General features: G+C 37.0%; 1 long non-coding RNA gene across 1 annotated transcript in view; it reads right to left on the reverse strand.

The window, feature by feature from the left end:
- Window positions 1-424: 424 nt before the first annotated feature.
- The window catches only part of LOC117245011, a 31,912-nt gene continuing 9,983 nt past the window's right edge, over window positions 425-22,353 (reverse strand). The window contains exons 2-3 of the long non-coding RNA XR_004499117.1: window positions 4,037-4,117; window positions 425-2,423 (exon numbers count right to left, since the gene is read on the reverse strand). This is a non-coding gene — a long non-coding RNA (uncharacterized LOC117245011). The remainder of the gene's footprint in view (window positions 2,424-4,036; window positions 4,118-22,353) is intronic.

A 22,353-nucleotide genomic window follows, 5' to 3' on the forward strand; every position in this document is an offset into this window, starting at 1 on the left:
TAATGAATGATTCACCTTGAAGATCAAAGTTTTATTCATATCTCATTAAGAATTGGAAGAAATCATCTGTTTAGAAAATAAATCTGCTTTGTGTCTTACCCAGTACTATAAATTTAGCCAAATACTGAGAACTGAAGCTAAGAGCAAATGGGGAAGACTTGTTATCAGACCTCAGACTGTTCAGGAAATCTTCATGCATAAATTGTGATAATTCAAAGCATGAAAAATTATCTTTTTTCTCTACTGTGTTTTATCATAAATGTTGACTTATGCAACTGAACTAAAAATTTAAACATGTGGAATTTTTCAATTTATTTTCAGTGTATTTATAAGGCAAAATGAAATACATTCATAAAGAAAAACAGCTAGAAATGTGACCAAGTTTCTTTTGAAAAAGAAAATGCACAATTGTGCAAGTTTCAGTTTATTTTTCACTAGGGGTATAGCCATTGCTGTGACACTTCACCTACATAAAATACAACTAGGTAACAGATCTTAGGAAAGATCTGAAGAAAGCTGCAACACTAAGGAATATATCTCTATTTAAATCCAGAGCACAAAATTATTTGTCTCTATGTTATAAGTTTACCTGTCTTAATGCATTGGGATTTTTCTGCTCACACAACAAGGATTATTTTGTAAAGATCCATATTGGAGTGTGAATATGTAAATTTTCAGAGAGTATTATTTATAAAAAAACCTGATATAATGGGAAAGTTTTCATGTGCCAGTGACCTGAGATCTACAATGTTGTATCTTTTAATTTTTAGAGGAGAAACACAGTCTGAAGGTTGTCTGGGGTGGATAGATAATGGTTAATTTGATAGCCTAGAATTCATTGTATCCAACAACCTTTTCTGACAAAATGGTTTTATTACAATGATAGACAGATGACCATTCTGCTGTTATCACTGAATGACAGAAAATTGTTTGTGCTCTAGAACAGTGATATAGCAGAATTGTTGTCCAAGTATTAATGAAAAATTCATGGCAAAATTCAACTCTCAACTCATTTTTATCTCTAGTTTTCTAATGAAGAGTGAATGAGCAGGTTTTACATGATAGTTCTGGCCTGTACTGCATTTAACTTATAATAATTCTTCAGTGGTAATGATGCATGAGCTACAGGATGACCAGCTGAAAAACACAATGCAAAACCAGACTGTGTGAGTGGGAGTTTATGCAATAGCTCAAAATGTGTCTCTCCAGAGAAAAGTGTTGCTGTTTTCCTGGCAGGGAAAATATTTCTGTCTCTTGCTTTCTTCATCTACTGATAGAAAATTGAACAATTAATTACTTATTTTAGGTAAAGTCTTGCAAGCAGAGGATTAGATAATTCAAGTTGATTCTAGTGGCATTAACATATTACAGTAACATAAGAATGTAATAGATAATTTGTTTTCTTGTGAGATTTTTCTGGATTATTTGATGTATAACTTTGCACTATACTTTCCAGCTTAAAGAAGTATGAGAATTTGTGGAAAAAATGTCCATTTTCTGGTTCAGTGAGTTCACTGCTGCTCATGTAAACTCCACATGCTTTACTTGGATTTTACATTTCATAACTCTTTGTGGCACGTTTCATTCAGGCTGGTTCACCTTGATATTGACATCACAGAGTTCAATGACTTCTGTATAGTTTGTTTCCCCACTTAAAAATAATATAGCTCTGAGAATTGAGTGATCTTTGTCCTGTGGTTTGCTTAATATTGTGGGTTTATGTTTTTTCTATTTGTTCAGAACTATTTGTACTTGGATTATTAATCTATAACTAAATGTTGTCCTTTGTGTTCATCCTGCTGACGATATCTGGAATCAGACCAAAGCTCTTTTCCTTAAAATTGTGCAAAGCATGTTTATTGTCACTTCTTCACTTATGATATTTTGGGGATCATGTCCAAATGGGAAATATTAGACAGAGTAGTATTAGTGTGCAGGCTTGTTCCATCTTTTTACAGCCAGAAGCCTTGGATATCCTGCCTAAAGCAAGCCTTAATGGGAATTCTGTCTGTCTCTCTCAATGGCAGTGTATCAGACAGAGGATCTGAAGTGTCACTTCAACAATTGTGGTTTGATAGGAGCTATGGCCAGTCACTGTCTGAACTCACTGTGTAAATACCAACAAACATTGCTGAGGAAATATCCTGTCTCACAAGGAGCTGCTGGGGAAGCGGACCCAAAGGCACTGTGCCATGTCCAGGACTCTCAGAGGAGGCACTTCAGTGCAGTCACACAGCCTTAAGAGCTTTGCATTCCAGTGTCTCTGCCAATGGCTTGGCTGGAGGGGGCAAAATCCTTCTTCCAGGGACAATTTCCCTCAGAGTCTCTGCTAGAGTCCAAGTCAGGATCACAGGTTTGATCCACTCGAGTTGTACAAAAAATTTCAGTCTTAGGAGCTGTTTGATAGTTTGTACCACCTTAACCTAAAAGGAAACAAACCAAACTTGAGGCCATAAGGAAACTTTGGTTTGGATAAAAACTTCAGATTTAGATTGTTTAGATTAGTGTTGTCCACTGTTCTGAAAGATTTAACAAAGGAAAATTAAAAAAAAAAATCTTACTTAACATAGGTGGATTGAGTTCCCTATCAGCTTCAATGGCATGAGGGCTGCATAGCTTCTCTGTCATTGCAGGTACTTCATTGCAACCTGTGCTGTTGTTAAAAGCAGCCTTAAATGAGACAGTTACAGGATGGATTTTTGTGTACAGGTAGAGATCTATATGACAAAAAAAATATGAGATCCTTAATGAGCATGTAATAGTTTGATGTTAGTCACATAGAGTGTTTCCCTTCTCTTTTTCACTATGATAGCGTGTGACAGATGGTATAAAACAGAGCACCTCTGCTTCCTAAAAAATTAACCCAGTTTTGGACATCTGGAAACACAGAATGCTGAAAAAATAGAGGCTTTGTGCAGAGTTTTCAAACAGTTGTGGGGGCACACACATCCATGTAATTCTGCTTCATTGGCTGCAAGGGTGCCATGCTATTGGTAAGCTTTTTAATTTGAGCAAAATTTTACCTGCCAGCAAACAGAGTTTTTCTGAGTAATCTGTGTTACCTGATCTTTAAAGGTATTACACTGAAGGGAAGTGAGGAATTTCTGATGCTACAGTTCAGATACCCATCTTAGAAATTAACTATAATAAGCATTAATCTATGCCAATGCAAATGCTGAAGGTTCTCTACAGGTAAAAATTCTGCACGTACTTTTTCCCAATTGTTATCATTATGAAAGACTGTGGACCAATTCTCTCTGGATAAATCTTTCTATCCATGTATTTATCTTCAAGTGTATAAGTAATCAATTCTAAAAACATGTTCCCATTCACATCCTATCACAAATTTGAGGGGAAATGAAAAAAAATTACTTACTCACATTAAAGTTAATGAAGTTAAAGACTTCCATCATTCTAAGTTACCAAGAAAATAACTTGAAGTGAGAAAGTTTAATGACTGTATCAAAATCTTCCTAATCATATTTTAAAGAGTGGACTCCTTCTAGATGGTATGCACAGCATTATAAATATGCAAAAGAACAAGAAATAAAAACGCCAGAGTTTCTCTTCCTCTCCCTTTTCATATTTGCATAATGTGTAAGTAAGGTTTGGTTCTGAAACTCATTAAAGACAGATAAGTTCAGCAGTTTTTAAGAACCCTGTATTTGATGTCTGGCAAAATGTGTATTTACACTAATATTCACCAGTGTGTACACATCAGGTCAAATCCTTAAGTCTTACAAAACATTATATGAATGCCAATTTTTATTTCACTAACAGAATTACAAATTATTCCAAAGATGTTGCTGGGCAGAAGGGAGTAAGTGTGTAAAAAGAGAGGAAGGTTTAGTTAGTAACTTTTACAATGTATTTTTTAATGAAAGTTTAAAAATTGCATCAGAGAGTTAAACAGAATCTCACAATTTTAGAACCACTTACGACAGATTTATAAATTAATGGCATGCATAAATAGGTGGGAGATAGCACCCAGAAGTAAGAGGGCTATTTTACATGGTGATTATATATCTATGCTTACCTGGACCAAGTATATTTCCATCTGCTTACAGTTCTACAAACTATTTGGTCCTGTTCTTGAAGCAAAGGCAGCCTGATAGCTCTAGAAGAAATACACCAGATTTGAGTGCATAAATATAGTTCAGAATGTGGCTTGTTATGTAATAATAAAATAACAAGCAAGGAGATGAATGAATATGTATCAAAAATATTACAAAAGCCCTTATTTTTGCAAACAGAAGTAGTTGCCTTAAATTGCACTGCAAATAGGACGGCACAAACCTTTTGAATTCATTTAGTTTCCCTGAAAGAGTTAATTTCTAATTATTTTATTAGCAATGCACAAGCTAATAAAAATGGAAGCTTGTGCTGCTTCGCAGCCGAGGCCTTCCTGACGTGCTCAGAGCCCTTTAGTTCTGCTGTTGTTCCTGTGCAAGAATCAATACCACAGGCAGCAATTATGTGGTGTTGTTTTTTGGCTAAAATTCCCACACATCTGGGATAAACAGATATTCTATTCGAACTTCCTCTGTTAACTCCACCAGTTTCCATGGAATGACTCTCTATATGCTTGTTAAGTAAATGATTGTTATAAGACTATGGAGACATGGTCGATCAAATTAACCCCTTTTGTCCAGCCTCCAAAATGGTTCCCTTCATTTGCCTAAATTCAGCTGCTTTGGAGAATTTTTTCAAGCTTGAAGGACTCTCTGGATTCATCACATTAGCAAACTGTAACCTGAGAAGAGGGTCTTTGGAACAGCAGGACTTCTTTGGCCCCCAATTGTTTTGCTAATCAAGATTATTGCCACTATTGAGATGTGGAAAGATAGCCTGGCTGACAAAATTTGTCAGCTTCCCATGAAATAGTTCTGTCAGTTTAGTCAGGGTGCCGGCTAATATTAACATATAAATGAAGTCTCTCCCCCTCACCCCTTAATAGATGCAGAGAAAATATAAACACACACACAAAAAACCCCTCTGTGCTTAAATCAAACAAGCTTCTTTTCTCAGCTCTAGCCCATGTCCCTGGAAATCCTGTGAGTAGTGGAGCTAAAGGGAGGGGGGAGGGAAGCAGAATTTGCACAAAACTACTTTTAAGCCATAAAGCAGCAAAGCCCCACTCCCTGCTGATAGCAACAGGAGATTGATTACGCCTGCAAAAGTACAAATGGTTGCCTGAATGCAAGTGGCAGACCTCCAAAGCAGTGTGCTCTATGTGCTGGTTTTACATTTTATAGCGGAGGGCTTGGATACAAAGTGGAAGAGTGGAACAGGGCTATGAAAGAGTTATCTTTGCCCGGAGGTCACAGCCCCGAGCGCGGCCCCGCGGGGCCCGGCCCGGCCCGACGGTGATGGGCGTGCCGGTCCGTGCCTGCCCTCTCTGCCCCCCCGCCCTCACCTGCGGCGGCGACGGCTGCTGGAGCCGCCATGGGCCGGGCTCGGGGCTGATGCCGGTGCCGGTGCCGNGCGGCAGCGAGCGCGGCCCCTGCGCTGCCATCGGCGCCCCAAAGCCATCCCCAGCACCTGTTCTCTGCCTTTCACTCCGTTTTCTCATAATCAGAATACATATTGTATTTTCCAGCTGACCTGCGAGGTGATATAATCTAATGCTCTTTCACCCACTTACACAAATTTTGCATTACTTTTTTCAAAGGCATCATTCTGGCGGCAACTCTTTCAAACCCCAGCTGTACCCAGATCATAAAAAAGTAATTCAAACTTACCCTCATTTTAATTGTAAATGGATCTACTGAAAGTTCTCTTAATCTTTTAGCCTGATTTAAATATAAATAAATTAATATCTCGTGATATTTGTAATCTGCAAATAAGCAATATTGGCCTTTTGGTGCTAAATTAGCCCTTGAATGGCAACTGTGCAGCAGCTTTGTGTAGTTAGTGTAGGCATCGGAGATGACTCTTCTAGCAAGTTCAATAGGCTTTGCAAAGCATAGCTTTAAATAGAAGAAATCCTTCAATCATGATTTGTTCTTGCTTTATGAGAAACAATCAGATTATTCCTTTGTGCTGGACTGTGACAATACTCTAAAGCATGAATGAAAACTGGAATATATGTTCCCCCAGTGGATTACATCACCCTTCTTGATCATTGGACTAACATGAAAAATAGATTTAATGTGTAAAATATCTGTCATTGAAGAGAATATTAAGAAAATTACCTGGGAGCAGTTTGTGAAAACATCAGAAGCAATGAGTTAATGACAAAGCACTGCATTAGTTAAGAAGTTCAAGGCAGATCATTCCTAAAGAGTTCCAGGCAAGCTAATCTCCCTGCTTCATGATTTCAGAAGAGGTCATACAGAATGGATTTTAACTTCTCCAAAATAAAATAACTGTGTAAAATATTGCATTAGTTGCCCAGAATGTGGAGCCAAAGAAGCATAATCTAAACAGTTCCACTGGTACATCTTGCCCTGAGTAAATGCAGTATTTGTGCACATGCCTTTGATCTGAGCCTTCTGAAAAAAATAACTGGGAGGCAAAATATTAAGCATTGTTGGCAACAAGAAAGAATTCATAATAATCATAACAACATAAGAAATCTTCTGGTTAAAGTCACAGTCTACCTAAAATTCTGATCTGAGAATCTTTGTGAATTTCCTGAATTTCACTTTGAGCTCAGTAAAATTTGCCTACATTGAATCCTGCTTCCCTCCTGTGACCTGAGTCCTCTGCTGGAGAGTGTGAGATGGGGGAAAGCTGAGGGATATCTTACACACCATGCTGAGTGTGGATGTTTTTATACAAGCAAAAGCAGTAGTCTTTGTCCCAGGGAGTTTACAGTCTGGAACAGCTTTTAATTGTCTGTTACAGTATCAGTTCATCAAAACATAGATATTCTAAACTTTAAGTTATCCAGCTCTAGAACCTCTTGCAGTCTGGCTTCTGTAACAAGCATCAAGTCTAAACCTTCATAAATATCTTTAAATAGTTAAAGGAGTAATACTGGCAGAAAGAAGTCAGTGTTCTGCTGAACAGCTGTCTTTCAGGCCAGTGCTATCCAGAACTCATGTAAAGTTTCCAGGAGTCAGCAAGACACGCTTGGCCATATGCTTTGAAACCTCAATTTACAGTGCATGACTTTTTCTCATGTTTGTTTCTGATCACACTCCTTCATTTTACACCTGCATGACTGGTCAGGTGTACAGTTCCTCTAAGTCCCTCCCAAAGGCCAGGGTGTGGAGCTTTCTCCTCTGCAGCAATTGCCCAGCTTTCAAAGTTACCTTGGAAAGAGAGCGGGGTGGTGCTCATAATGGAGCCCTTCATACCTCGAGAGAACAGCTGCCTCACACTCCAGTGCACACAAACAAAACACCTGCTTCAACCAGAAAAACCAGTAAGCACTGAGACTGGATATGTGCTGGATGGTGTTCAGGCTTTCTCTTTTATCTCTTCTGAGATGTTATAACACATTTTTCAGCATTGTGGTCATTTGGAAAAATTGTGCGGTTTTGTTTCTAGAACCATTTTTTTCTTCTCCTTTTGAGAGATGTTAAAAACCAGTGCTAATATTTTGCTTTTTGTCATAAGTAAAGACAAATCTCCCTATGGTTGGTTTGGGTAAGTGTCCAGCAAGTCTGGCTACCCAGCTTTCAGACTTACTTCAAGATATATCACTTTAACTTGAGTACAGGCAGCCTTCCATTCTCCCTTTTTTGTCCTATTGGACAGGTGCTGAATTCTGCTTAATTTGGTATTTTCCTCTTGCATGTTGTAAATATATAGGTATATTTCTTTCATGCAGTAACAGCATTTCATCTGTCCTATTGAAGCATAACTTCAAGAGTGTAACATCAAGGATCTTTGTAAGGCAAATGACATTTTGACATTCTAATTTTAGTTATCCCTTTCAACGTATCAGGCTGGGTGACAGAAATGGCTCTCCAGGAATGTCAGAAATATAAGTAATTCCGCTGAAAATAAGTATGCAACACTGATTAAAAGATGATGAATTTATATCTCAAGATGTCCAAGAAAATTCCGTAACCTCTCACTTTCTGTTTTGCTCAGATTCATCCTCGTTTCTGAGATTTCCCTTGGTTCCAGCTGAAATGCCCATCAGTGCAGGGAAGCTCTCCATAATGGCTGCTGTCATATGGCAGCTGTTATCATTTGCACTTTGTTATACAAATTTATCATCTCCATCACTTCATAATAAGCCTGACTGATACCATAAAGCCCTATAATTCCAGCAACAATAATTGTCATTCTCCTTGGATGTTGTAGAAGAGAGATTAAGGATTTAATGTTTAAATTTTAAATTAAATATTCTCTCACCATTATGGGTGGTCTCCTTCTGAAACCTTGGTAGAACAGTATAGTAACACTGCCCAACACTACTGCCTGAACTAAGCATTAAAAAAATATATCCTCGGTGCTGTCAGCCTTTAAATGTTCCAAGCTGAATATGCACATAGGGTATACATTAATCAAAATAAATTTCAACTTCCCTTTTTTATTTTTAGTTTTGCCCTAAATTTTATTGGACTGACTAACTCTATGTAATAAGCATAACTATTTTATTTAACCAGGGGAAATGAGTGGGAACAAGTTCCGACTGACAATGGCTCTCTGCTGGAACCCAGAGAAGCAAATGCAAGCAATGCAGTAAGGAAGATCAAACTTGTTACACTGCTGATATTCTAAGAGTTTGAACTCGGACTCCCTGCTGACCTCAATTTTACAATGATAATCATTTCCTAAAATGTCTTCATTTTGTAAATGAAGCTGTACCTCCCTCTGAAGCAGGGGTTTGCAAAGATTAAATCATTTACATTTCAAAGGGTTCATTTTTTTTTGCCAGTGTGAGAAATACTCAAGCAGGAAAATGAGTGCTCCTTTTAATTTTTGAAAGCTGGGAGAGCATTCATAGTGAAAATAATCACAGCCTATTACAGCAGCCTTGCTTGCCCATTCCCACTTCAAAAGGATGAGCCTATCTTTTCCCCGCCCAGCACTGAATGACCACTTAAATGAGTGATGGCTTATTAATACTATGACTCAGCCACTTCTCGATAAGGAGAACAATAAGGGGTCAAAGCTTGAGCATCCCTTACAGGAATTAATGAGAACATGTTGCTGGTAATTTGGTCTTTTGGAGATTACATTTAAATTAAAAGGTTCTTGTGTCAGGCTTAATGGTGAGACTGGTGTTGTCACTATTTGAAATACAGCAACTGCATTTTTGTCCTTTCTACCTGTATAATTTCATTGACTTTACCAAAGTTGCCTTGGGGGTTGGTTGCCATTTAAAGAACAAAATCAGAGAAACTGGGAAAACAAAACCTTAAGGAAGTTCTTCAAAAGTAACCCCCCAAAACTGCACACATTTTCTGGGCATGGTGTTGTTTTCAGTGTTAGGACATACAATTACAAAAACAATTAAATGCACATATCTGAGATACGTTGCATTAACATTTCTGCATAAGACCTGGAACTAATTCATTGCCAAAGAATGTTTACTCTGAAGTTGTGTGAAAAACCATTTACCAAGCAGTGTTTGTGCAAATGTGGGGGCCTTTGGTTCCTCATCCTTCTTTCCATTAAAGACTTAGCACTTGGATGTCTGGTTTTATTCTTAACTTTTATTTTTACATTTTATTATTGATATTGAATCTTTTGTTGTCACTTTTTAACGAAGGCATGAAACACAATGGTGGGATCAAAGTTGCTTAAAGGAGTTGAATTGCTTATATTGTTGTGTGTGTTATTAACTTCAGCAAAGAAATCCAACCTACAGCTTTTCTATTATCTGTTTCTTGCAGTTATGGAAATACTGTATTTAGCATCTTTTCTGACCTGAAACTAATGCAAAGTTGGATTCTAGGTAGGATTACAAGCACAAGCCATCGTTCATTGTGCTAATTAGTGCATTGTGTGCTAACTAATGCACATTGCATTTTCAAGGAACTTTGAAAGGTGGGAATCAACTACATATAAACATTTCAGATGTAATTCTAAGGGAAAGTTACAATTCATCTTTTTTTCTCATTGTGCAATGGTATTTAAATATAGAAATTTTGACATATTTTTATAAAAATAGGCAAATCAAAGCCATGAGAATTTTTATGGTTACGATATATTTTTTTTCTGATGTATCTAGAAGCCATATAATAATTTTCCTTTTTTTATCTTTGTATCTATAGTAAGATGATCTTCTTATATCTGATGGAGAACTACAAACCTTAAAAGATATAAAACTGATATTATGCTATAAGAAAAGCAAATATGGTTGTTCTGAGATTAGTTGAAACATTTATGAAGTATTAATGGAAAAATACTCACTTACAATGCCAATCCACAGATAAGATTCTCTGTTCCATGCAAAAAAAAAATTATATTTTCACTGGAAAATAACAGGTTCTACTGCAAGCATAAAAAATGTTGAATAAAGTCACAAAGAACCTTCCTTATCAGGCATTAGTTCAACTATTGTGTGATTCTTGGGGAAATAGAATGTCATTTTGAGCTTCACCAGATTAAGAATTAAGAAGGCGAGGCTAAATCTTGATGGTAGTACCATGATAACAAATGACACAATGGGAAAGACAAGGGAAAAGGGAATCCTTCCCTTGTCTTTAAAGATGTCTAAAAAAATATTGAAGAAATATGTACTGCAAATGATCTCTTCCTGTATCTTGTTCCCCTTATTTTTCATTAAAACAGAGTTTCTGGGTGGCTGAGATGTATCTGTTTTGCCAGGCTGAGAAGATCCCTTGATTTTGTGGCCAGCCTTTGCTGACATCTGTGGGATGTGCAAAATGCACTTGTTGAGTCTTACAAGGACTGTGCAGCTCGCTTTTCAGAGGACTTCTGTGCCTTCTAGGCTCTTAAGGAATCAGAAACCTTCCAGATCCTTTTATCATGACCCTTGCTGGGGCCCCAGAGATAGCTTTTGTCCTTTATTTGGCCAGTTAACCATTGATTACTGAGCCTACTCATGATGCAGTGGGCTCGTACATATTGCTCTTGCCAGAGGCAATGAAACTCGTCCCATTTGGAAATATAGAATGTGACTACTCCTTAATCAGGAGAATATTTCATGGCTTGGAGTCTTAAACAGCCTCTCTTTGCTATGCAATAATAATATGCATAGCCTCTCTTTGCTATGCAGTAAAAAGTGTGATCCAGAGCGATGAGGAAGAGTTGTAAAGAGAGGGGATGAAGGGGGAGCCCAGTTTAGCTGGGCACTGGGAAGCTGGAGCTGCCTGGAACTGCTGCCAGCCAGAGCCTCCCTGGGGGTCGCTGGCTTGATGCAGGGAACTCTTGTTTTGTGACTAGAGACTGACTTATTGTTCCTGAGAAAAGTGGCAACAAGCCAAGTAAAAGCCCTTTTTGTCCTTTACTCCCAACAGGGGACTTGGAAATGGTTTGTCATGTGCCTGGGCATAATCCAGGCAAAGTCCCCATATGCAATTAAAATAGATTTTGCTACTGTATGTGTTCCTTAGGAAGTGGCACTCCAAGTTACGGGCACTGCTCATTCTTTTATGTCATGTTTTTTTCTGATTTCAATGCTTAATTTTCTTGGGGATTGTTTTTGTCTTTTAATCAATACTCATTTTTCTGTATTAGCACTCCTTTAAATAATTCCAGTAGTTTGTATATTACATAAAAGAGATATGATTTATAAACAGCAAAGTCTATGAGTAGCCATCTCTCCTTAATGTAAATTCTGATTTATGTCATGATCAGAAATCTCCAAAATATAGGTTTACCATTTAACAAAAGTATTAGTAACATATACTTAAATCTCACAAATAAATTATATCCCTTTTGAACTGTCCTCACAGTAGTCTGTCATCACTGGTTTTTATGCCCCTGTTAGCCTTGGTTAGATTTTTATTTGTAATTTTAAAAATTATTATTATTTTTCACTTTTAACATACTTGAATGTAATAGACCTAATGGTACTAGAAAATCAATCTTAGTTGTTTTTTGTAGCTGTTGTGTAGTTTTATGCCATTTTCCACAGTTTACATACTGTGGACTATAGCTATCTTAGATGATCATGATAGATACGTGGCAGGCAGAGTCTCACAATTATTCACTTTCAGCAGTAGTTCTCCAGTAGATTATTTCTATGAAATTCAGTGGAACATTACGGGAAATGAGGGGCTGTGCAATGTACTGTAGCTACCTTTTCTCATGACAAATCTATGTTTTGTAAAGCAATATTAAAAATAATTTGAGAAAAGAAATGTTTTTTGACAGAAAATGCAATTTCATTAAGAACAGAAAGCTTCATAGAACACTCTTAAGGTCTAAAAATCAAACTTTTCTTGGAAAAAAAGATAATTGTACCCAGATTACAGTGATTAGTCTACGGGAGCTGCCTCTGGACTATGCTGGGATTATGCCCTCCTATGTGAAAGCATATTTTGAATTTCAGCTTCAGTAAATATTTCTAAAGTACTGTAGAAATATTTCTGCAATAATTCTACATTATCTCTGCATAACTGTAGAAATTCTACATTAAAATCTTAAGAGGAGTAGTTGAAAAAATTGATGCAGAAGGTGTCTAGGAGGGATTTAGGATCTTCACTGGGAATCTGCAAGGCAGGAGGATGCTGCCACATCTCTATGACTGATTAGGCCATATTAGATGCCTGGTTTTTCATTAAAACCTTAAACCATTCCTCTTTTTCTTGTGCAGATATAAGGGCAGAACAGGATGGATGTGAGACACAATGGATAAGAGGGAAGTAGCACTCAATTCTGTCTTTTAAAGAGTATCCTAATTGTAAGTATCCTCAGTAGCTGTTTATTTCTTGTAATTTTAATAGACCAAGTGGCCTTATCTTGCTGTGTAATACCATTGCTATGCACCTGATGTAAGGTATTACAGGAGGGATCTCTTACTCTGTGGGGGAAACACTCTGGATCTTACCCTGATTGCTAAACAGAACACTTTCATTAGTGAAACAGTGCTGGCCACCACAAAGTCAGCTAAATTCATGTGTTAATTATTGTAGCTCATGTTTATTCAGGATTGGCTCTTTCCTAATGATACTAGGAGTAACATAGTTCCCAAAAGCATGTCTTACCTTTTATGAGTAGCTCTGAAACACTCACTTTCTGTTTATTCAGTTTTGTATCTCATAGGTCCTGATTTCTCAGCTGAAATATTTAAAAGGGAAACATCTGGGAGTGGTTTATTAATGAAATGTAAGTAGTCTAGCAGGTAGTACACTCTTGCCAGACTCAGTGGCAATCCCAGCCTGACCTGGGGGTCTGTAAAAGTTGCCCCAAGAAGTGCTCTGAGAGCACAGCCCAGCACAAAGTGGAATAATTTAGGCTCACTTGCCCATGTAAAATTCCTGCATAAATGATTATATTTCTCTTGAAGAAAAATTCAGTGTACTCCCACAGTTGTCACTTGACAGTGAACCATCTTCTGGAGCACACACCAGTTCAATTTGAGACGCTTAGTCCAGGTGGAATTTCTCCAACTTGATGGAGTTAAACTGTTGCCAGGGTTGTGTCCTGTATGTAAATAGAGGACAGAGATATCCTGCTGGAGACTTTATTCTCAAAATTTATTTTTATTTTTAAGCAAATGGCATTTCTGAGAAATTGTATAAAATGTTTCAAGATAAAAGAATGTTTGAGAAATTGAGTAAAATGTTTCAAGATAAAAGAATGTTAAATATAGCTAGAATTAGGAAAGCCATATGTTGAAAGCATATCAGCTTTGAAACCATGCACTTAACCCTGGAACTCAACAAGATTTCACATTTTAAATAAAAAATTTAACTTCCTGGAAAGATAAAGTTCATTTATCTTGAGGGTAGCCTAGGAATAAATAGGGGAACCTGATCCATGGAGAAGCCCTTCACTAAGATAAGTATCTTTGACATTTAAAAAAAAAATATAATGTGTAAAAATAAGATGGGTCTTATCCCTTGCTAAAAACACTGTTGTTATAGCTATACATCAAAGTAGGAGTAGGGTTATTTTCTGAGTGGTTTTTTTGTCTAACAAGTACATTATCTTACAAAACCATTGCCAAAAACATAAAATCTTTGTTCAATGGGAAAGAAATGTACCATTTTAGCACTCCTATTCGAAACACTATGCAGAGCACGGGCTCTTCTAAGTTCAACACAAGTGTTACACAAATATACTGTTAAAAGTTTGGTCCACTAGAAGAAATTTATCTTGTTGGTTCTAAATCATATTGATGATTGACAACATTTTTGTTTAACACAATATACACACGTTTGTGCAACCATCATCTCTGTTCAATTGAATTGATTTTATTTCTTGCACAAACTGAGCTTTCATCCTGGGAAATGTTTTCCAGTAACGCAAGGGCAGATCAGGAAATGTGTAGAATGGATCAGTGCCCAAAAGACTAAGTTATACATCTATTCTTGGAAAAACAGGAGGACATGTTGTCTTAAAAAGAAAGGCATAAATTACAGAACATTAAGTTCATTTGATAGCATATTGGGCTACACCATCAATGTGAATCCTCAGGATGTCACTCACTGCCACATGAAGGGTCTGTTCTGAAGGCAGCTACCGAGACATGCACACGATGGGGGCAGAGAGTGCCCATGGAATAGAGCTGTCAGCTTCCCCAGGGATTTTGCTGATTTTCATGGAAAACTCCCTGAATAGTCTCTGTGTCAGCACAAGAGGGTGTTTAATCTTCACTGGAACTTGCTTTCTTTCAAGAGGCATTCAAGTTCTTGCCATTTGGCACTGTATTTGAAAATGGTTTCTAGGCTGAAGTCTTACAGGTGTCATTGGAGGTCCCCAAGTTTCAGAGCCCCTTGAGGCTCTGGTCCATGGCCCCACCACAGCTCTGCCTGCTCAAGGCCTCATGCACCTTCTTCTAGGGCCCTCCAGATGTGTGTGTAGCCTGCTCAGACCCTTTTTGCTAAGAGAAATGCATTTGGTGTCCCACCCGTCAGCTGTACCCCATGAACCTGTTGAGTTTACATTCCTTTTCAAGGAAGCCCACAGCCAAGCTGTTGACACTGACAGTGGCTGCACACAAACTAGTCTGAAGTCCGTTTAAAAATCAGGTTTAGCTTTCCCCATTTGTACAGGGCCCTCCATAAACCCCAGTAAAATTGCTGTCACAGTGGAGACACAGCTTCTTTCCACAGGAGAAATGTGGAGCCATTTGTGACAGCCTCTGAGAAACAAGGAAAATGTAGGGAATTGAGGGTACAACAGTCTTCAGTAAAACCTGCCCACCTGTTTAGTATCATAAATGCCTTTTGGAACAGTGACATGTTTATTTTATACCTTAAGAGAATCAAACACACCTTGGATTTTCTCAATAAGAGAAAAAGTAATATTTTTTAATGGTATTTGTTTCAAACTGTTGGAGAATCATTGATTAAATCACTGCAATGTTTTTATATGAATGCTTTCTGTAGATGTTGCCCTACCTTTTGATGACTGAGACTAACCCTCTTTAACTACTTTGACAAGATTATTGCCTGAAGTAACTTTTTTAATTAGCATTCTTGTTTGTTTACATCTAGAGATTGAGGGGGGAAATAACTAAAAGCTTTGGAACAACTTCTGCACTTGCTCTAAGCTGGAGGAAAATAATTTTTAGTATATGTTTAAAATTATATAACACGTTTCAGATGTTGGTTCAAATTACTGTTAAAATGACATTCAAATCTGGGAGTGTTTCTCGCTGTTTTTATCCTTCTAAAAATTTCCACTGCTCTTTTTTTCATCTTTAATTAAATTTCAATTCATTTTATAATAGTAATTAAAGTATTTACAGCAAGAAATTCTATCCATTTGCAAAACAGAAATAAATTGTAAAATTTTCACAAACAAACAAACTTTTTAGAAGTCTTGCAAAGTCTTTATCCTGCATTGAAGGGTAGATTATCAGCTGGTATAAGTCACTGTCATTCACTGGAGTCAGAATAGTAATTTTGATTTACAACAGTTTAGAATTTGGCCAATAATGTAATTAATATAATCAAAACCATGTACAGACACCAGAATAAACAATACCAAACTGTAAGGCAAGTAACCTATCTTACAATGAAAATAAAATAAATGTCCCAGGCTTCTTAAATCACTGTTTCATTACATAGCTTTGCTTTCTATCATCTTTGATCTCCTTCATTTCATTAGAGCAAACTTCTTGTTAGAGGCATGACTGTCTTCCTATGAAACTGATCTCACATTCAGCACTGATATCTAGTGACTTGTTCCAGTTTCATCTTTAGTCTTTTTATACAGCACTTAAAAAAAAAAGTAAACACAAATTATTACATCATCAGTAGAGGAACATATGGCACATCCAAAAGTGACTACACAATAAATATGTTTCTAATAAATACTTTGGTGCTGAGTAAGTTTCAGAAGAGAGCAGACAATAAACCACCATTCTGCTATTAATGCCTTTTCTTAGCATGGTAGCAGTTATTACATTAGTTTAATCATAGCCAAGCAGTTGAGGTGCAGTAGCACTGCGTATTACACCAGCCATTATCATCTCACTGGTTGTTACCTTGGGCTTTCCTCATCTGTTTTGCATCCACTGTATCACTCAGATGCATGCTTGCAAGCTTTCCTATGTTGAATAAAAAATGGGTGTGTTTACATGTCACAACTGGGCCTTGATATATGATTATGGCCTTCCAATTTTTTCAAGACTAAATACAATAATTTCAGGGCAATGGGGGAAAAAATCATTTAGCCTCAGGATAGAACATTCTGTAAAAATTTTACCTTGTTTAGCTTGCATTGATTCACAGCTGCATAGGGAAACACAACAGAGAAAGCTTAGAAGAACATGGCTACTACACACCAATTTTAGCAACTGTTGTCTCCAAAGTAAATTCTAAGATGTTATATTCATGAAGTGATGCCAGTTAATTTGTGGTGTTTGTGAATTCTGAGTACCAGGAAAAATTAGGATATTTTCAGTGGGCTCCCTTATCTGTAATAAAAATAATGGAAGAACATCATTTTGATAAAGTCTGTGTTTAGGAACAGATTCTTATACGTGGAGTCTGGACAAATGAGGCTTCTGCAAATACACTCCTATTACAGCTTTCTAACTAAAGATCAGCTGCAGGAAAGAGTAAATTCAAAACAGTGATGACAACACTAAAACTTCCCAGGGAAAAAGGACAGCATTAGAGATAAGGATGCAAATATCCTAATAGAAGAAATAGCACTAAATGCTTCTGGTGACTCTAAGGCATTGTGCAACTATTCACAGTGAGCTGTAGATGAGAATATGAAAAAGATGAGTGTTCTAACATCAAGGGGTATGAATGACAAACAGATGCTAAACAGACAAATGAGCTATGGCTGAAGGAGGCCAGTGCTGTTGTATGCTGAGGGAAGAGAGAGGAGAGGAAGAGGTGGATAAAAAAAAATATAGCCCCAGAGAAAGCTGAAAACCATGCTGAGAAGTAGTCTGGAGAAGATCACAGGAAACAGCTTATGGAATTAAAAACATTTGGGAAATTACAGCACTTAGGAGGAATTAAATATAAGAAAGTAATGGTCATCTATGAAAATAGAAACTTCAAAAAGGAAGGGACTGCAGCACAGAACCTGGAGGAGAAGAGCTAGAAAATCAGTAGGAATGATCTCAGAATGAATAAAGAGATTTAAGCTAAGGATCCCTTGCACTACATCAGTCTCTAGGAAGACCTTTCATGAACAGTTAACAAGCAACTTTGGCAAGAGAGAGCAAGGAAATGTCTGAGAGACAGGAATATCTGACTGAAGTGATGGTCTTACATCAGTCCCATCATGACTGGGAAGAATGTGTATCAGATATAAATAGCAGCTTCATTTATTTCAAGTGGATATAACTTGTTTTTCACTGATACGTCTTATAGTTAATTTGTTAAAGATGCTGGGATTATATAGATAATTATAAGCATAATTTACAAAGTAATGAGAATTTGCATTTACAGTAAAGTAAAAGAAGTACCAAAGGAAGAGAAGTATTAAAATTGTGCAAATGTATTTTTTATTTCCTGAATAATTAACCATATTGAAAGTATTATTTTCAGACTCAATTGCCCATGTAAGCCAGTGGAAATATTTGTCCTGTGTTCAGATTTAAGAAATGGACCCAAGCACAGATAAGAGAATGAGTTCATAATGAGAACAGATGCCACAGAGACAAAAGTTCTCTTTAAAAATCGTATATGACTTAATCCCACAGATATTTTCTGTGCATTTGGAGCCTAGCTTTTAAAAGTATTTGACAACTGTTCTTCTCAGCAGTGCAACATGTCTGATGCAGAAGCTGCAGAATTAATGCTCACCTCCCTGCCTGTGGCAGTCAGGTGTCTTTACCTGGGTGTTTGCCAAACCATTCCAGTACCAAACATGACATGAAATTTCATGAGAAACTGATTTTCATCTCATTTCCTTTGTGAAAAAATCTCTAAGGTGCAGGCCATGGGAATTAAGTACCAGAATCTCATTGAATGGGACTGGGATCAGCCACCTTGGTTCCTTTGTACCCAATTTTAAATGCTTATTTATCTGAACAAAACTTGCTTGTTACTTTGTTAAAAGTTCTGTGACACAATCTCAACATTGCTTAGGCTAATGTAGAGTAACCTCAGTAGAAGACAATTTTTCCTTTCAAAATTATGCAGAAGATAGAAAAAATATGTTAAAATTAGTTTAGGAAAGGGTTCCAGCTCCCTCATATACTGGGCAGAAGAGGTGAAGCCACTGAAGAAAAGGAGTGACCAGCTGTGCTTGGGGAATGCAAGTTCATTCAAACCATGGGGTGCAGAGGATTCTGGAACTGTGGGTTCTGTGAATGATGGTCCAAGTGTGCCCAAGAACAGAACTCCAAATTCTGAGTGAAAACCTTTTGTTGAGTATGTGTGTGATTGGACTTCTGTGTGCCTCTGAGGATGAATACCCTGAGAGAGCTTCTGACCTTTTGGTTTTGTACATTCTTGTATGACTGTGAATTGTCTTGCCATAGCAGCTTGTTTTAAAGTTACAAAATCATCAAATGCTTCTGTGACCGTAGTAATGGTTGCATTTTTCAGTTGTATTGCAGAATGGTTGTGCAAGCTGGGCATCAGTATGATATACATGAATGAATTCAAGAAATGAAACAGAATAATGAGAAAATTTGTATAAAAATAGAAAATCTCATGAGCTACTTGACTCCCATAAGTCTCCATTTTCAATAGCAAATGTGTAGCAAGTTTGTCAGGAAGACTCTTACAGTAATGGATTAGAAGTTGATATAGATATACTGCTGCAACAGTAAGCACAATTTGGAAATGTGCATTAAATGCAGTTGATAGTGGAAATAGTAGGATCAGAATAGGAAAGAGAGAAGAAACCAGAGTCAAAGGTTGCTCTAAATTCCATATGGCAACATCAAGTGCAAGGCAAGTTAAGATTACCTCACCAAAAGAAGTCTCCAGAATTGAATGCCAAGTTATAGCCCCAAAATAACAGTTTTTCCTCACTCAGTTTTGCAGAAATTTAGTAACTGTGCAGCTGGAGAACAAGAGGAAATGAAACATTTCTCAGAAAATTTAAAGATAAGATACACGCGTGTTAATCAGGCAGTGTTTATATCCTCCTCCTTTGTTCTTCCCTGTCCACTTTCCCAAATTAGAAGGGTACCTTCAGCGTTCTGGCAGCAGGAGTGTTCAAAAGAGAAGTATAACTGCTTTTGTTAGAAGTTCAGCCAAGTTTAGTGCAGCCAGAGCCCTCAGAAAGCAGCATCTACCTAACCTAAAGAAGCTGAAGGTTGCTTTACTCCCAGACACATTACAACACATTATTCCACTTTATGTTTCTTCAGGATTTTTCTTAAACCATTGCTACTTACAACTTTGCTTCGGGGTAATAAAATCTCATTACAGTCCTTTTGCCTTCATAATTCAGAAATCTGAAATGAAAATAACATGGGTTCTAGGACAGGTTTTGCTGAGCTTGTGGCTCTTATTATTAAAGGTGTCCTCAAGCCAGCAATATTTAATTGAAGTTCTCTACATGCTCCAGTTTTGGGAGACCTAGAAGTCGTCTTGACCTGGAGCTCTAACACTATGAACAATCTTATCTCTAGCTAACCTGCAAAACCATCAGATATTTCAAGGCAGAGAACACAAGTCTCCATGGGCCAGCAAAGTGGCAAATGGCACAATATCTTAATTACATCAGCATAATACAATCCCATTGTGTTCCTGGGTAGCCTTTTTGACTCTGATTACCTCAAGGTGTGCACTGAATGTTTGTGCAACCTGCAGCTTAATTCTGTATTGATAATATTGAAAGTATCACTTTTACAAATTTTACAGAAAGGTTCTTATGTTCTATATGCTTAAGTAGAAAATAGGTAAAGAATGAGGATTTCTAAGCCTTTTGAATGTAGTTTATTGTGGTGCAATGTAGCTGCATTTAATGATGATATTTTTCTGTATGGATTTCATATTATTTAAATACTCCATGGTGATGGTTTCTGTGCAAGTGATACAGGAGTGTTTCTAAAAGTAGTTGTCATTGTGATCCATTAGAGTCTAGCTAATGCAATATCTATCCCATAAAGTCTGGGATTCACAAGACTACAAAATAATTATTAAGATAATAGTGTAAAAAATAGGCAAAACCAAATTATGTAATATTAGCTTTGATCAATTTTTGTTCCATAAAATTAGTTTTTGAAGTAGAAATTTACTAGGTTGAACATAGAAGTATCTGCTCTGCAGTAGCATATTTTCTGAAATTGAAAATATTTTTCTTACAGCATTGGCTACAAGTGTCTTATCTCTTATGGTTTTCAGTACTATGTAAATTCATAGCTCAGAGGAATGGTGTAATTCTACATAATGAGTTGCATGATATACTGAGCCAGTTTTAATGTATCTTAGTTTGAGAGAGGATTTTATTACTTTTCCCAAATATTATTTTGTTGTTTCAACATTATCATAAAACCTCATTCAGATAACTCTAAATATCTTCTTTAAAGCTTACATAGGCCCCAGAACTGAGGGGACATGGACACAATGCAATCCTTAACTCACCCCTATTGTGCAGGAACAGAACAGGAGCCTCAGAGCCGCTGGGGGTCTTACATATCTCATATGTGCTGGAACAATGAAACAAATTACCAACAGGGCTTAAGGCTCAACTCTGAATTCTTGCCTTTGTGAGTTTGTGTCTCATGCATGGAGAGCATTGATTTTGCAAGGTACTCTGAGATGTGGCCTGTCTGTCTGTGAGTAGAAGCAGATGGATTCTTTTCTGAAGTTTGACATTCAGACAAGGATCTCTCCTTCTTTGGCCTGGCACTTTGATTTAAGTCTGCACATGGAGGTTTTATTTATTAATTCAGTCATTTCAATAATAATGTATTTATACTGATAAAAGCATAATTGCTAATCTCACAAATTGCAGTGCTTTTCTGTTCTGATTTAAGATGTGCTAGGGTAAAAAATTCAATTACTTTAATGCACAGAATCTAAACCCACCCAATTTTAGACTGTGCTGAAGAAATTATTATGAGGTCAAAGATATACATGCAGAGTCATTTCACAGAGAACATCTGAAGTAGTAGCTTCACATTTACAAAATGTTTCAGATGTGTTGAATTGGCCAGAAAAAGAAGTCTTTGTCTGATATGATGACAAAAGGTGTGTGAGTGTTCACAGCCCCAGGGTCCCAGCAGTGGGACAGAGCCAGGTTACACGAAATGCCATTCAGTTGAATCTGCTCTTGGATAACCTCCATGGGTTAACTCCAAGAGGAAAATACTATTCAGTGTGACAAGCTAAGCCTTTAGCTGTTCAGAAAACAAATGCTGTATTAAGTTTAATTACTTCAGCCACCTACTGATGATTTGAAAAATCTTTTAACAAACCAAGTGTTCTCAGCTCGGCTGTTGCCTTGGCCACATATCTTTCACTGTACATCTGTGTGGAAGTGCAGCACTCAGAGTTTAGATCATTCTTTTAGCAGGTCATGAAACAGAAGTAGTTTCTCTTTACCTTCCTACCTTGAATTTTGATTTGGTGACATCATTATCAGATTTATAAAGATGATCTGCATCTGCCAATACATAGAAGGGAACAGAGGGGGAAGATGTCATTACAAAAAAAAAGATGTCAATAATTATGGGCCAAATCTTGCTTTAACTGAAATGACAGAAATGGCATGGCTTTCAAAAAAATTAGTAGTTGCAAATTACTGACAGTAAAACCTAATAAAATTTTATTTCTATCCATAAGATTGTTCACAGTTCAATATTTGTATGATGCAAAGCAAACTTGGAAAATCCTTAGCATATTTTATATTTTACAGGAATGACACTTTTTCAGACTA

This window comes from Parus major, chromosome 11 (assembly GCF_001522545.3).
Source record: "Parus major isolate Abel chromosome 11, Parus_major1.1, whole genome shotgun sequence".
In the NCBI taxonomy this organism is placed as follows: domain Eukaryota; kingdom Metazoa; phylum Chordata; class Aves; order Passeriformes; family Paridae; genus Parus; species Parus major.